At 47.0% G+C, this 12,626-nt stretch overlaps 1 non-coding gene across 1 annotated transcript; it reads right to left on the bottom strand.

Annotated features, from left to right (window-relative positions):
• Positions 1–12,323: 12,323 nt before the first annotated feature.
• TRNAT-AGU lies at positions 12,324–12,396 on the bottom strand. The gene has a single exon. It is a non-coding gene; the product is annotated as a tRNA-Thr (tRNA).
• Between the last annotated feature and the right edge of the window lie 230 nt (positions 12,397–12,626).

The following is a 12,626-nucleotide window of genomic DNA, read 5'->3' as shown; positions in this document are numbered from 1 at the left end:
TGGGAAGAATTTCTTTACTGAAAGAGTGGTCAAACATTGTAACAGGCTGCCCAGAGAGTTGGTGAAGTCACCATCCCTGGAGGTGTTCAAAAAATGTGTAGACGTGGTATCTGGGGACATAGTTTAGTAGGCACGGTGGTGTTGGACTGATGGTTGGACTTGGTGATCTTAAAGGTCTTTTCCAACCTTAATGATTCTGTGATTCTATGATTCTATGATTGTGAAAGGAGCTGTGCACGTGGCCAATCTCCCCCTGTTATTTCTCTTTACTAGTCGACTGTTTCAGAGAAGAAAGATCACTCTGAGCAGGTCCCTTCTCCCACTGCTTCCTTCCTTCTCCTCATTAACAGTACAACATCCCCCATCCTCCCCCATCCTAGTATTTTTCTGGGAAGGCATGGAGGGAATGAGAGCATCTCCAGCCTCCATTTTCCCTCCTGCCTGGACAGAGGCTGTTCAATGTGCTGGGATTGATGGGGGAGCGAGCACAGCACCACAGTGAGGGGCAGGGTTGTGCCTCAAAGTGCAGGGAACAAAGCAAGTTTAGTGGGTACCCAAAAAACCAGCTGAAATGTCAGCTGACACTAATCTTGTTTGGCAGGGATGTGTGTAGTTGGGATCTCCTAGAGCCTCCAGGCATCCTCTCCCTGACCCGTCTGCAGCTGCTGGGCCCATTTCATTGTGCTTCGATGGGGATAGTTTGGGCCATGCATCATGCTGATGCTGCTGACAGCGCTGGTGAGGGAGGATCTGCTGGTGCCATCAGAGCGGGGTGCCTGCTGGCCCGTCGGCTGGTGTATTGCTGATGGAAAGCTGCTGGCCTTCTGCAGCTCCCCACGGCAGCTGCTCACTCTGCTGCAGGGAGGGAGAGGCAAGGAAAAAGGACCAAAAATGCAGAGGAGGAGGGTGCAGGAATGGTTACAGCCAAACTCCAAGAAGAGTAGGTGGGAGCTGCTGAAGATTCTGTTGGACCCCATGGACATGTCTGGAGGGTAAGTAGAGGCTTTTGAGTTCATAGGAGGAAGGGTTGTAGAAGTGACCTGCTCACACTCCCATCACTCTGGGTCAGAGGAAACGTGTTTAGCAACAGGTTTCTAAATGGAAGAGAAAATTAAATGGAATGTGTGGGTGGTTTGTAGGCTGATTTGGTAAATAGCTCAGTGCTGTTTGAGCATACACTGAAATCCTGGAGTAAATTCACGAGATTTGGATAATGGTGCACTGCCACAACAACACAGCTCCTGTCTTGAAAACGCAGCACTGACAGAAGGGGGGAGCCGGGGGTGTTCGGGCTCTGCTCCCAGGGAATGGGCGATGGGACAAGGGGAAACGGCCTCAAGTTGTGCCAGGGCAGGTTTAGGTTGAATATCGGGGAGAATTCCTTCCCCAAAAGGGCTGTCAGTCACTGGAAGGGGCTGCCCAGGGAAGGGGTCGAGTCCCCATCCCTGGGGGGATTTAAAAGCTGGGCAGACGAGGTGCTTAGGGCCAGGGTTTAGTGGTGGGATGGCAGGGTTAGGGGCATGGGTGGGCTTGATGATCTTAAAGATCTTTTCCAACCTTTATGATTCTATGATTCTATGTTAGCAGGGTGCAATTTGTAATCAGTCTAGCTGCAGAGCATTGCTGGACAGGAGAACCATGCTTACGCTTCTCCTGACCCCCTGCAAGAAAGATGCTGATAGCTGTGCTTGGAGTGAGAATTGCGGTGACACCAAGACTTGGGTTCACACAAGCATTTAGGAATTGAGGTACTGATTCAGTGGCTTCCATTAAATGCCCGAAGCTGTAAAATCACACAGGAGTGACTAGGAACAGGTTGTGTCCTAGACCCCCCATAGCACATAGGGGTCTTGGAGGTGAACCTGCACCAAACAGCAAGCCCAACTTTGGGGTTGATTCAGCTTAAAAATGGAGAAGGGAAAAGATATTTGAGCAATGCATAGGAAGACAGCTGTCCAGTAACTCTACAGTGCCTGTAGGGTTTTCCTCTTCATTTTCTTGGTATGTGACTCCTGAGCACATGCCCTCACAGAACCCATTCAGCTGGAAAGGTCTCATGGTTCTCTGCAGACCACGGAGGGTTCAGGCATTTGGGATTTCATTCACTCACCTTCAGTTCACCTCTCACACCACATTCTCAGCTCACATCCTTCCAGGAGTGGGCTGTGCACCTCCTGCTTCCCTGCAAGCTCCCCGTGCAACACTGGGGATACTAGGAGCAAAGAGCACCTGGGACAGAGCTGGGGAAGCCAAATTCGGCAGGACTGTGTGTTTCACAACATGGGATGAGCTGAGCATAACTCAACTGCAATGGGCGAGACAACCAAAAGCAAAAGTGTTTCACTGAGCAAATCCAAAGTTGTCCTGGCTGTGAGTATCTGCATGTGGCAGGGCTGTGGGGGCTGCAGCCGGTATCGAAAACACAAAATGTGCAGCACAAACAACCGCACTGAGGTCAACACCCAAAGAATAAGCAATTCAGCCTCTCCCAGCCACTGTTCAGAGAAGTGTTTAAACTGCTTAAATCCTGTTACAGCAGTTTGGATGCCCCAGGAAGCTCAGCTGTCTTCAGAGAAAGATCCAGCTACCGAATCTGTAGGTGGTTATGAGAGGCACCCATACGAAAATCCTGCCCCAGGCTGGGCGGGGGGCAGTGGGAGCAGGGGAAAGCAGCTCGGCATCTTTTTGAAACAAGCGTGGTCATAGCTGGCCCCTTCCCCTGAGTACAGAGGAATGGAAACAATGAGAAGTCCTCATAGCTTCTGACCACACATAGAAGTTTGCAGGAACCTCAGTAGAGAAGTGAGAGGCAAGTAAGGAAGGGCTGCAACAGGAGGGGGACGCAGAAGCCCAGGGCCAGTGAGAGCCAGTGTGGGCTTCGGGCAATGTGACTGGTGGAAGTCATGAGTCAGGTACCTGGAAGCCCTGTTTCCTGGCATTACAGCCTGAACCCCCCCTTGCGGGTGTTTCCTGCTGCTTAGCTATTCAGGCTGATGCAGCCTCCTGCTGCCCTTCCCCACATTGTGCTGGGCAGCGGATGGAGGGTGTCACTGGCCAAGAATTCCTTAGCAGGCAAGAAAACGCCATTAGGCTTTCAGTTCTTTTACAAGCTGCTGTGCAGTTACAAAGGCAGAATAATGGGTGGAAAAGAATTTACCAGGTGCATCCTGCAGGCTGAGAGATGTGCCAGACCCAGGCATGGCTGGCAAGACCTGGTGACATGGAGTGCTGAGACACCTCTGCGGACGGAGCCCAGCAAGACCAGAACCCTGATGGCAGCAGAGAAGTGGCTTCTGTTGAGGCTTGGCCAGGGGAACGTCTGTGGGAGATTGACATGTTGAGATCCTTGAGGTTGGACCGGAGCCCTCCAGAGGTCCTTTCCAGCCTTGGTCATTCAGTGCTGTGCTTGGAAGACAGGAGCTGTGTTGTTGTGGCAGTGCACCACTGTCCAAATCTCGTGGATTTACTCCAGGATTTCAATGTATGCTCAAACAGCACTGGCAGGTCCCTCTGCAGGGCAACATCTGTCCTTGGGGCCTCACCTGGGTCGCTTACTGCCTTGCATTCCCTGAGTCTCAGGCTGCTTTACTGCCAGTCTGCAAGCAGCATGACCAGCATCTCTCCAGGTGAGAAATAACCAAGGTTTTCTTGAATGGAACGTGCATCACATGGAAATGGAGGTGGATGCCAGCTAAGTGCCATTTGCCCCTGCTTTGCCTTGTGCACCCAAACCCCTGCCTTTGATTTCCAGACATTTACATGAATATTACTCCTTGAAGCTCAGTATAGGAGACAAGACATGGTCTTTGCATTTGACACCAACATCTTCCCCCGTGAGATCCCAAGGAGACCTTTTTTGTATTCTAGGCAGTGAGTGTGTAATAGCAGCAATTTCTAGTATGAGTCACTACCTCAGTGTTTGGTTAATTCTCTACTTCTGAAACCCTGATAAAACTAAATGGTTTGGAGCCCCAGAGGAGAGCTATGGTACAGGAGAAAATAGAAGCTGTAAAAGAGAGTGCAGCTTAATTTAGTGGGGTCAGAAGGAAAGGACATAAACCATTGGTTGCTATCAGAATATTTAATTTCAGCACTCATTCCTCTCACCTTGCAGAAAGGGTATGACCTTGTCCCAGTGCCTCTGGAGAAGCAATAGAGAGTGTCCAGCAAGACAGGAGGAATTCTGCCCAAGTCCTACCTGCAATGCTTCCATGGGAACATCTTCCTACTCAGCTGCAAACTTAGAGGTACAACAGCACCATCGGATCTAATGCTGTATGGCATGGATGGACCTATGGGGCACAGCAGTATCCAGCATGGAAAAAGGTGTAACTTGAACCAGGGGTGGTTCCAGTGCAAAGAGATTCTGGACAGTGTCCAGGGCCTGGACTAGGTCCAGGAGTGGACTTGGGACTGCAATGAGGATAAAATTTGCCTTGGGCTAAAGGCAGAGAATATACAATATTTACACTTAAAAAGCCAATCTCCAGCTGAGGGAAATGGCTGTGGCATCTCAAGTTGGGGTGGTGTGCACCAGCTGAGGCTCTGCCCTGAGGCTGCAAATGGGTTGAAATGGGGCCAAGGCTGGGTTTTGGCCATCTGCTTGGCTGGGGCCAGGGGGCTGAATTTGCCATTAGTGTTCCATAAAATATAAAACAAGAGTCAAGGTTGTCTCTGGACTTCATTAACACTTTGAAATGCCAGGGGGAATATCACATTTGACTATGGGGCCAGCTCAAGTCAGCAGAGAATCTAACATTTCAGTTCCCCCTCAGAAAAACCCAATAGCTTTGTTTCAATTCTGACTGCTCATTCCAAAATCAACTGAGACGACCAGTTATTGTGAAAAAAGTTTGTTGCAATGAAACCATCTGAAAAGGTTCATTCTGTTCTCTTTGGGGATATTCATCCTCTTTCATTTATGCTCAGTCTATGAATTTCATGGCAGAAAATGAACTAATCCTTTAACTTCTCAACCAGCACATTCACATGTTCTTGGTATAGGATGAACTTCTCCTGGTCTTAGCCTCAAAAAGGACATGGGATGGATCCTTAGCTGATGCGTCCAGCGGAGGTTCAATGGCAATATAATTCCGCCGCTTTCCACCAGCATCGATGCAGCTGCAGAGTCACTGTTGGTTGTGTTTGAATCAGGAAGCTCCCGTATGGTTCCCAGGGAAATTACCTCTACAGGCAAAACCAGAGTAACAACTTCTAGAACATGGTTTTCTTCAAAAGTGAATGTACCACCTCCTGGAAGCATTCAGATGGACATCCATGTGATGCATTGCATCTACTGAAATTGCTCTTTGGCTTTCCAGCCAGAACCCCCCCAATACAGAGAGCAGGTTGGGTGTGTTCAGCTCTATGAAAGCATCCCATGCACTACAGTGTACACTGAGCTACTCAGCACCGGACTGTTTCTCTGCAAATTGGATCCTGCAGCTCCCACTGCTGCAGAGGGGGCAGGAGAGATAAGAGGTAAAATAAAAGCAAACACACCCCTCAAGCAGCTCAGCCCTCCTGAGAAAGGAAACGTGAGGCTCACTCGAGAAAGGAAGCAAATACCAGGCTCCCTAAGTGGGCTGTGGACTTCATCGTTCAGGTTTGTTACTGGTGACGAGCTGGGGAATTACAGCTGTGGGTATATAGGAAACCAAAAGGCCCGGCTGGAGACTTAGACTAATAATCCTTCTCCGGTCCCCACAAATTCTTGAAATGCTTTTGTTACAACAGCTGAGAAAACAAAACAAAATGCAATTCACCTCCGTCCTGAGCGGAAGTAGGAGAATTTCTTGGCAATTTGAGATCCTGTTGTGAAACTGGTTATACAAAGCAGCAAACAGCCTGACTGCGAAGGAAAGCTGCATGAAGGGTTTAGTCTGGACCTGCCACGTGCGTAACTCAATCTTGAAGCAAGAGAATGCTCTGTAGGTTTTCTGAATGTTTTCCAAGGAGCCTGATGCATCTTTGCTGGAAACTCAATACCCAGAACTCTTCCAGAAAGCCCAGGTGCTGCCCTCTCATGGTAACAGAGGGAGCCCCAGAGCTGACTCAATGCAGGAGAGGCCAGATCAAACTGTGTTAGACTTTCAGGACACCAGGTTTGATACTGGTGCTAATGCTCCATTTCTCCTGTAACTGTGGATAACTTGAAAGGCATTGCTGGGCACTACAGCCAAGCTGGGGCAAGGCTTCTGGAGCTGAGCAGTTGGGCAAGGCTTTCCCACCACCTGCTTGCCCTTGGTGGAGGACTGATGCCTCCTGGTGGTCCCTAACACATCTCACTGACAGTGCAGAAATCCTTCTGTGCACCTTCCACTGCCAGCAAGGTCTTCTGGCTGCTGGGCTGCCTGGGGAAGTCCCAGATGGCACCTAGAAGTGCACATGGAGATGCATGGGTCACCAGCTGGGAATGCTCAGAAAAGGGGAGTCAAAGAAAAAAGGCAGAAGGCAAAGGCTGGGAAATGAAGAAAGGGGAAAGGCAGAGAGTTGGTGCAAGGCTATGGACCGACCATGGAGGAGCAACAAAGCTGGAGCCCATCAGAGAATTCCTGAAAGCTTCTACTGTGAAGAAACTCCAGACACAGCTGTGGGCGGGTGAGAAGACACCAACCACAGAAGTGTGAGCCTGAAGCTTGACTAATGAAATCCCACAGCCCGCTGCTTCATGAGGCTCCACTCAGTTTGGCAGAGGGCAAGGGTATGACTGTGGCTTCAGGACTCAGCTCTCCCAGTCCCGTTTTCCCCCCACAAAGCACAGGGCTGTGATGTCTGAGCCTTGACCCACAGACAGCGAAGAGAAAGACTTCTCCCTCTGCTGCGACATTCCCCCAGCAGCACTGTACGTTGGAGAGGCCACCAGCATTTTCACATGGAGATACATGGAGAAAGAAATTCTTCTTCAGGTTAAAAATATTGTAGACAATTGAGAAAACCTGGAGATCCTCTTCTGGAGTAAAAGTTGTGTGCTACAGTCCGCAGTGGCCATAGAAACGTAGTGGTAGCTACAAGGGTACAGAGATCTGTGGGAGGAAAGGGTTGGAGCATATTTCATCAGGCCAGTTGTATCAATTCAAACAAAATTTAACAGCTGGCCTAACAGAAATAATTTGATTGTCATCTCTGGTGAGAGGCAGCTATGGAATGGGCAAATTAAGCATAGCCAGTGGCATCTCCAGACTTTGCCCGTCCGCTGTTTGCAGGGTGCCATCTCCAGAGACTCTGAGCAGAGGCCTGAGCTGCTGTGCTAGCAGTGTGAGGCTGTACCCCATCGACATCGCTGTACTCTCTCCCTGTTCTGCTCTTACAAGGTTTAGGGTAAGCCAGGCTCATCGACCCAGAAGACTGAAAAGAACTGAAGGAAAACAAAGAGAAATCCTAAGCTTACATCAAAAACCTATTAAGGTCCCCATCATTTACTCTGAACACACAAAATGGCCTTTATTATGGTCATTTCTCTGAGCACAAAAGCTACTTTCAATAAGACAGGAAGGGAAAAATCATTACAAACTTGCAAAAATCAAGGAGCATCTTGCAGAAACTGTCACGGAACAAATTATAAAAGGCTATAAATAGATGACCATTATGAGAGCAAGTGAGCTCACTGCACAGGGACTGAACCGTTCTCCTCACGGGCAGGGGGGAGGTGAGGAGATCAATGGGTACATCGCAAGCTCTCCGGGGTGGAGGAGAAAGCAGGCCTAAAGCCATTACCTGGCTTTTCCGTTTCTGGAAATTCAGAAATTTCCATTTCTGGAAATGGGAGAAGCATTCAGAGAAACAAGTTACTTAAAAGACTGCTAAAATACTTGTGGATGCATACAAGTATTCACACAGTGCAGGACGCTGCTGGACTTAGGCAAGGCTGTCTCATTGAGGAGCAGAGCTCCTGGCTTGTGTGGGCTACCCAGTTCCTCTGCAATCTGCCGGTGCCCCTTCTGACATTTTGTGGTGTTTCCTCCTCCTATTGCTTAGGCTGCTTGAAAAAATTACTCCTCTGCTTTTTAGAGATTTTTTTTTTTAAATTCCAGCCCAATATATTTATTCATGCTAATGATGTAATTTAGTTTAAATAATTCTTTCTCCTTCTAGTTGTTTACCCCTGTGGTATTTATATGAGCTAGTCATGTCTGCTTTCAGCCTTCCTGGTGCGAGACTAAACACAACGAACTCCTGACATCTCATCCAAGGCAGACCCTCCAGTCCTCTGCTGCAGCCTCATAGAAGACTCCTACCCCCATTCTGGATCTGTCTTTAAGTTTCAATTTGCATGGCAAGGTGCCTAGGTGAAAGCGGATGTGGTTGACTTTTTATGGTTTGGTTGAATTTGCAGTAACTACAACAATCTTTTTTTTTTTTTTTCAGGTCTTTCATGGGGATATGGCCTCTGGAATGAGCATGTTTGCTGGGAAGGTAACCTCATATTCCAGCTGCCCTGGTCAGGTCAATGGTATCTCACCGACTGAGTCCAGAAGAACTATAATGCCAGTATTAAAACCTGAGGGACCTGCCATTTAGAAGACGAGGATTCCTAGTCTGTTCAATAGCTATGGAAATTGTAAGGGTGACCACCACAGTCAGTAAGAGACTGGGATGCTGCAGCATTTCCAGAAGCAAGGTGTTGTGCAGATCACACCAGATGCTAAGGAAGAGTCCTGAAAACCTGCCCCATTGGCCTATGGCTTTGAGACAAGTTGCCAGTGCTGTCACCTGGCCATGGGTGTTCTCATCTTCATGTGGACTGCTGTTCTGGGGTCTTCTCCTTGAATCAGGGTGTAATCCTTCCCATATCTTCATGCAGAGTTAGTTGTGTAATGGTGATACTGGTCTTCAGCACGGTGATCACCTTTGTCAGCTTCCAGGGCTGCTATGTTTGTAAGGGGCTCATGTATTTGAAAGAAATGGGCAGTCAGCAATAGGTTGTCAAGATTTTCAAGGTTTCTGGGAAGATGCCATCTAAGTATGCAGTGCTAGCAGCTGGCAGACTCAGGGAGAACCAATGCCACATTCACACCAGTTTTAGCCCATGGTGTCTTTGCATTCAGCCTTTCTGGGCAGCCAGAAGGTCTCAACAAAGCTGTTGCATTACTGGATTTTATGGTAATGCTCTTTTCAGGCCTTGGAACTCGGGAGAAGCAGGTAGTGATTGCACCTGCTCCAAGGGTTGACAATCACCCTTGGGAAAAATTTTGCACCAAGGCGGTGGAGAAATCTCCAGAGGTTGGATGTGGGTGGGTGATGTGTGGGATGTGCGTAGATGTCTCTGTGGATACTGTGGAGCTCCCTGTGCCTGGCAGACAGGTAAATACCACTGTGGTTGAAGAACGTCTCTGTCCTCCAGTCATGAGCGAACTCGACTTCCCTGCATTTGAAAGAGATACCTTGCTCTATGGTCACTGCAAAGTGTGGATGAACCTATCAGGATTTCTCATTCTCTCTCTTTTTTATTTTTTATTTTCTATTTGGTGTGAACCATTTTTTCCTAGGGTTTGCATTTGATTGTCCCCAAAATGCCAGTCTGGCTTCCACAGACATGTCAGCAGAAGGACTAGGAGACCAGCAGGTGGGTTTCCTCCCACCATAACATCCATAGTTGAGCAAGGTGCCCAGCCCCTCTTTGGACAGTGTATGAATTTTAGTGTGTGATTTATCTGGCTGTACGTAGGTGTGTAGTTCAGGGTCTGTGGGAAAGCTGGGGCTGGTTGTGCGAGTAGGCAGCTCAGGGACATGGTGCAAGAGCATGCTGCAGAGGTAGGGTATTGGTGTAGACTGGTGCTGCTGAGCTTCTGCCTTTGATAGCTGCAGTCTCCCTTTCTCTAGGATGCAAGCAAAACATTTCATATTTGTTTTTAAAACATTATTGTTAAAACCGCAATACCTGTTTTTTTTTGTAATAAGGTATTGAGAGTACTCATTATGGGAGAATTGATAAAATAGATAAATTTGGATGATTTCTCCCCACTCTGGATTTTGCAATCCTACTGATTTTATTAGATATTTTTCCTCAGGGCTGAGGCTACAAGGCTGCCATCTCATCCTTTTGTATGTTAGATTTCAACGTTAGCCTTTTTAACATTGTATTTCTAAATCTAAAACCTCTTTAAACATGGGAACATTTTCGCTGGCTCTTGCTCAGTTTCCCTCCCTGGATTAAATTATTTATTGGTTGTTTCCCACATGACTTAAGAAATGGATTAGTTGAGGCCGACGTGGCTTTCACTAGAACTGAACTAGAAGCAGAAATGCTCTCTGCTAACATGGTCCTTGGATTCAGGGAATGGCCATGGGCACCTTGATGATCCAGGCTGCTGGGCCACAAAGTTCAATGCTGTTTATGTCAGAATAAATGATTTCTCTGTCCAGCTTGATGCGAGCCTTGGAGGGAGACCCAGGAATGAAAAGCATGCCAGAGAAATGTGCGGCGTCTAGGATGTTTTTTTAAAAAATAGAAATGGTATTCTGAAGCTTTCAGGAAAATATGAAAAACAAGTTTTCTAGGATGTACAGGAAGACACCTTTAAACTCCCTAAACAAAGCAATAAACGACTTCTAGATCTGGATTAGGGCAGGACACAACTTTAAAGACTTCCAGAGTAAAGCCACAAGGGCACCAGCCTTGTTACAGTTCCTGTGGCAGAGCTATGGAGCCGTTCCTGCATCTCTGAATGCATGTTCCATTTCACGGGTTGACAAAGATGAAGAGGTGCCCTTCCTCCTTCCCACATTTCCATGGGCTTCAGGATATGGATATAAATTACTTTGCTCCTCCTGTCCATCTCTGTTTTTGAAAAGCCCTGTTTTCAGCAGAGGAAAATGTGACGGATGATTGATATAAAGGGATTTAGCTGGGACAGGGTCCAAGGTCCACTGTTAAAAGTGGTCTTTGCATCAGGCCCATGTTTAACAAATACCATTGGTATGTTTGGTGTTGTGCATTGCATTGGGGTTACTGGGGAGAGGACTTTTTGTATTAAGTACTGCGTAGTTTAAGAATTCAGCAAAACATATCCTGATCATTTCTCATTTTTGCCTAGAGATGAAAGACATTAATTTTTCAGGGGATCATTTCCATCACTACCAGGCTCAGGTAAACTGAAGCCAGGAGCCCGATCACAAAAGTGAACCTGAACCACAAAGATCTTTTTGGATATTGGTCAGCAGTGTCCCATGAAAGTGAAATAAAGAGATAAGATGGAATAAGGTATGGCGTAAATAGATGTATAGCCACAACTGCCTAGAAACAAATCCATCTTTAGTAAAACACAGCTCTCCATTTTCCAGTATCTTGGGTTACAATAACAATTACTTGAGCTAGTTTATTAGGTTGCAGATTAATGGGAACCCTGCTGACTTCTGTTGCTTTAGCCATACTGTGATATATGCAGAGGAAAGCGAGGAAATTCCTGCAGGTCAATTCTCATGTGGAGAAAACACATCAACCCACCAAAGCTGTCATGTGCTGGCTGTTTTGGGAAAACAGCTGTAAGGAAACCAGCTGAAGAGAAACGAATCAAAGCGCTGTGTCCCTTCTGGCCCCCCATGTCCCTTCTGACCCCCCGCATCCACCTCCACAAGACAAAAATATTTCAGGCTTTTGAGCCTTCTGTCCTTCAAACAGAGGAGGCTCTTTTCAAATTCAGAAATGTCCTTTTACGTCACTGGTTTGGATCGTTTGATGGAACAAAATAGGAAGCCTATTTGAAAATGAAGAAAAAAACCAGGAAATGCGCAAAAGCAGGGTAGGAAATCTCATAAATCTGGTTTGCAATTCATTGCACTCAAGATGCAAAATAGGTTAATTCCTAGGCTTTTCTTTTTTCTTAAAATGACAACTTTCCAGCCCCCCCAGCAGAACTCTGAAGAAGAGCAAAGTTACTATTCCTCCAGAAACTGTATGTATAGTTTTTTCAGCCAACTCTGTAATTACGGAGCTCTGGAGACATCATTTGATTGTTCTGCTGAAGTATGAAGACATGAGCCAGATCTGACTGTAAATATCTAACGGCCATTTCACAGTTGTTCATCAATGAGCTTCACAATGCCTGCGGGGTTCAGGAGGCTTTAAATCCCATTATTAGGGATTTCCTATCTCCCTGATTGCTATACTTTAAAAATATTTGGAGGTATTCTTCTGAGGATGTAACACTGACCATTGCCATTTTCCCCTCCTTCTCATTGCCTGTTATTTGGTATAGGCGCTGTATGATGTTTGTATTTCACACAGGCTGGGGTGGACACACCAAAAAATGATGCCAGCAACATTTTGGAAAGAAATGGAAAGATGAAGTTCCCTGTCTTCACAGGAGGCACAGACCCCCCCCAGGCTCCAGTGAGATTTGAACTCACGACCCCTGGTTTACTAGACCAGTGCTCTAACCCCTGAGCTATGGAGCCTTTGAATGTTAGGGATTTTTTCCTTTGCAAACATTTCATACAATAACTTTCTCTGTTAATTCTGGAGTGAAACAAAATCTGCTCTGCTACATTGTGCTGCTCCAAGAATTTTCTGTTCTCTTTCCAAATGGCACTAACACAAACATTAGAGTCACAAAACTAGCAACACACCAGGTCAACCCAAACCTGGAGTTTACTCCCCTTCAGCTCATCCCCGCAAAGACATCAAG

This window comes from Egretta garzetta, unplaced genomic scaffold (assembly GCF_000687185.1).
Source record: "Egretta garzetta isolate BGI_Z169 unplaced genomic scaffold, ASM68718v1 scaffold143, whole genome shotgun sequence".
NCBI lineage: Eukaryota > Metazoa > Chordata > Aves > Pelecaniformes > Ardeidae > Egretta > Egretta garzetta.
The sequence above is the reverse complement of the archived record's forward strand: the minus strand, read 5'-3'. Positions and strand labels throughout refer to the sequence as shown.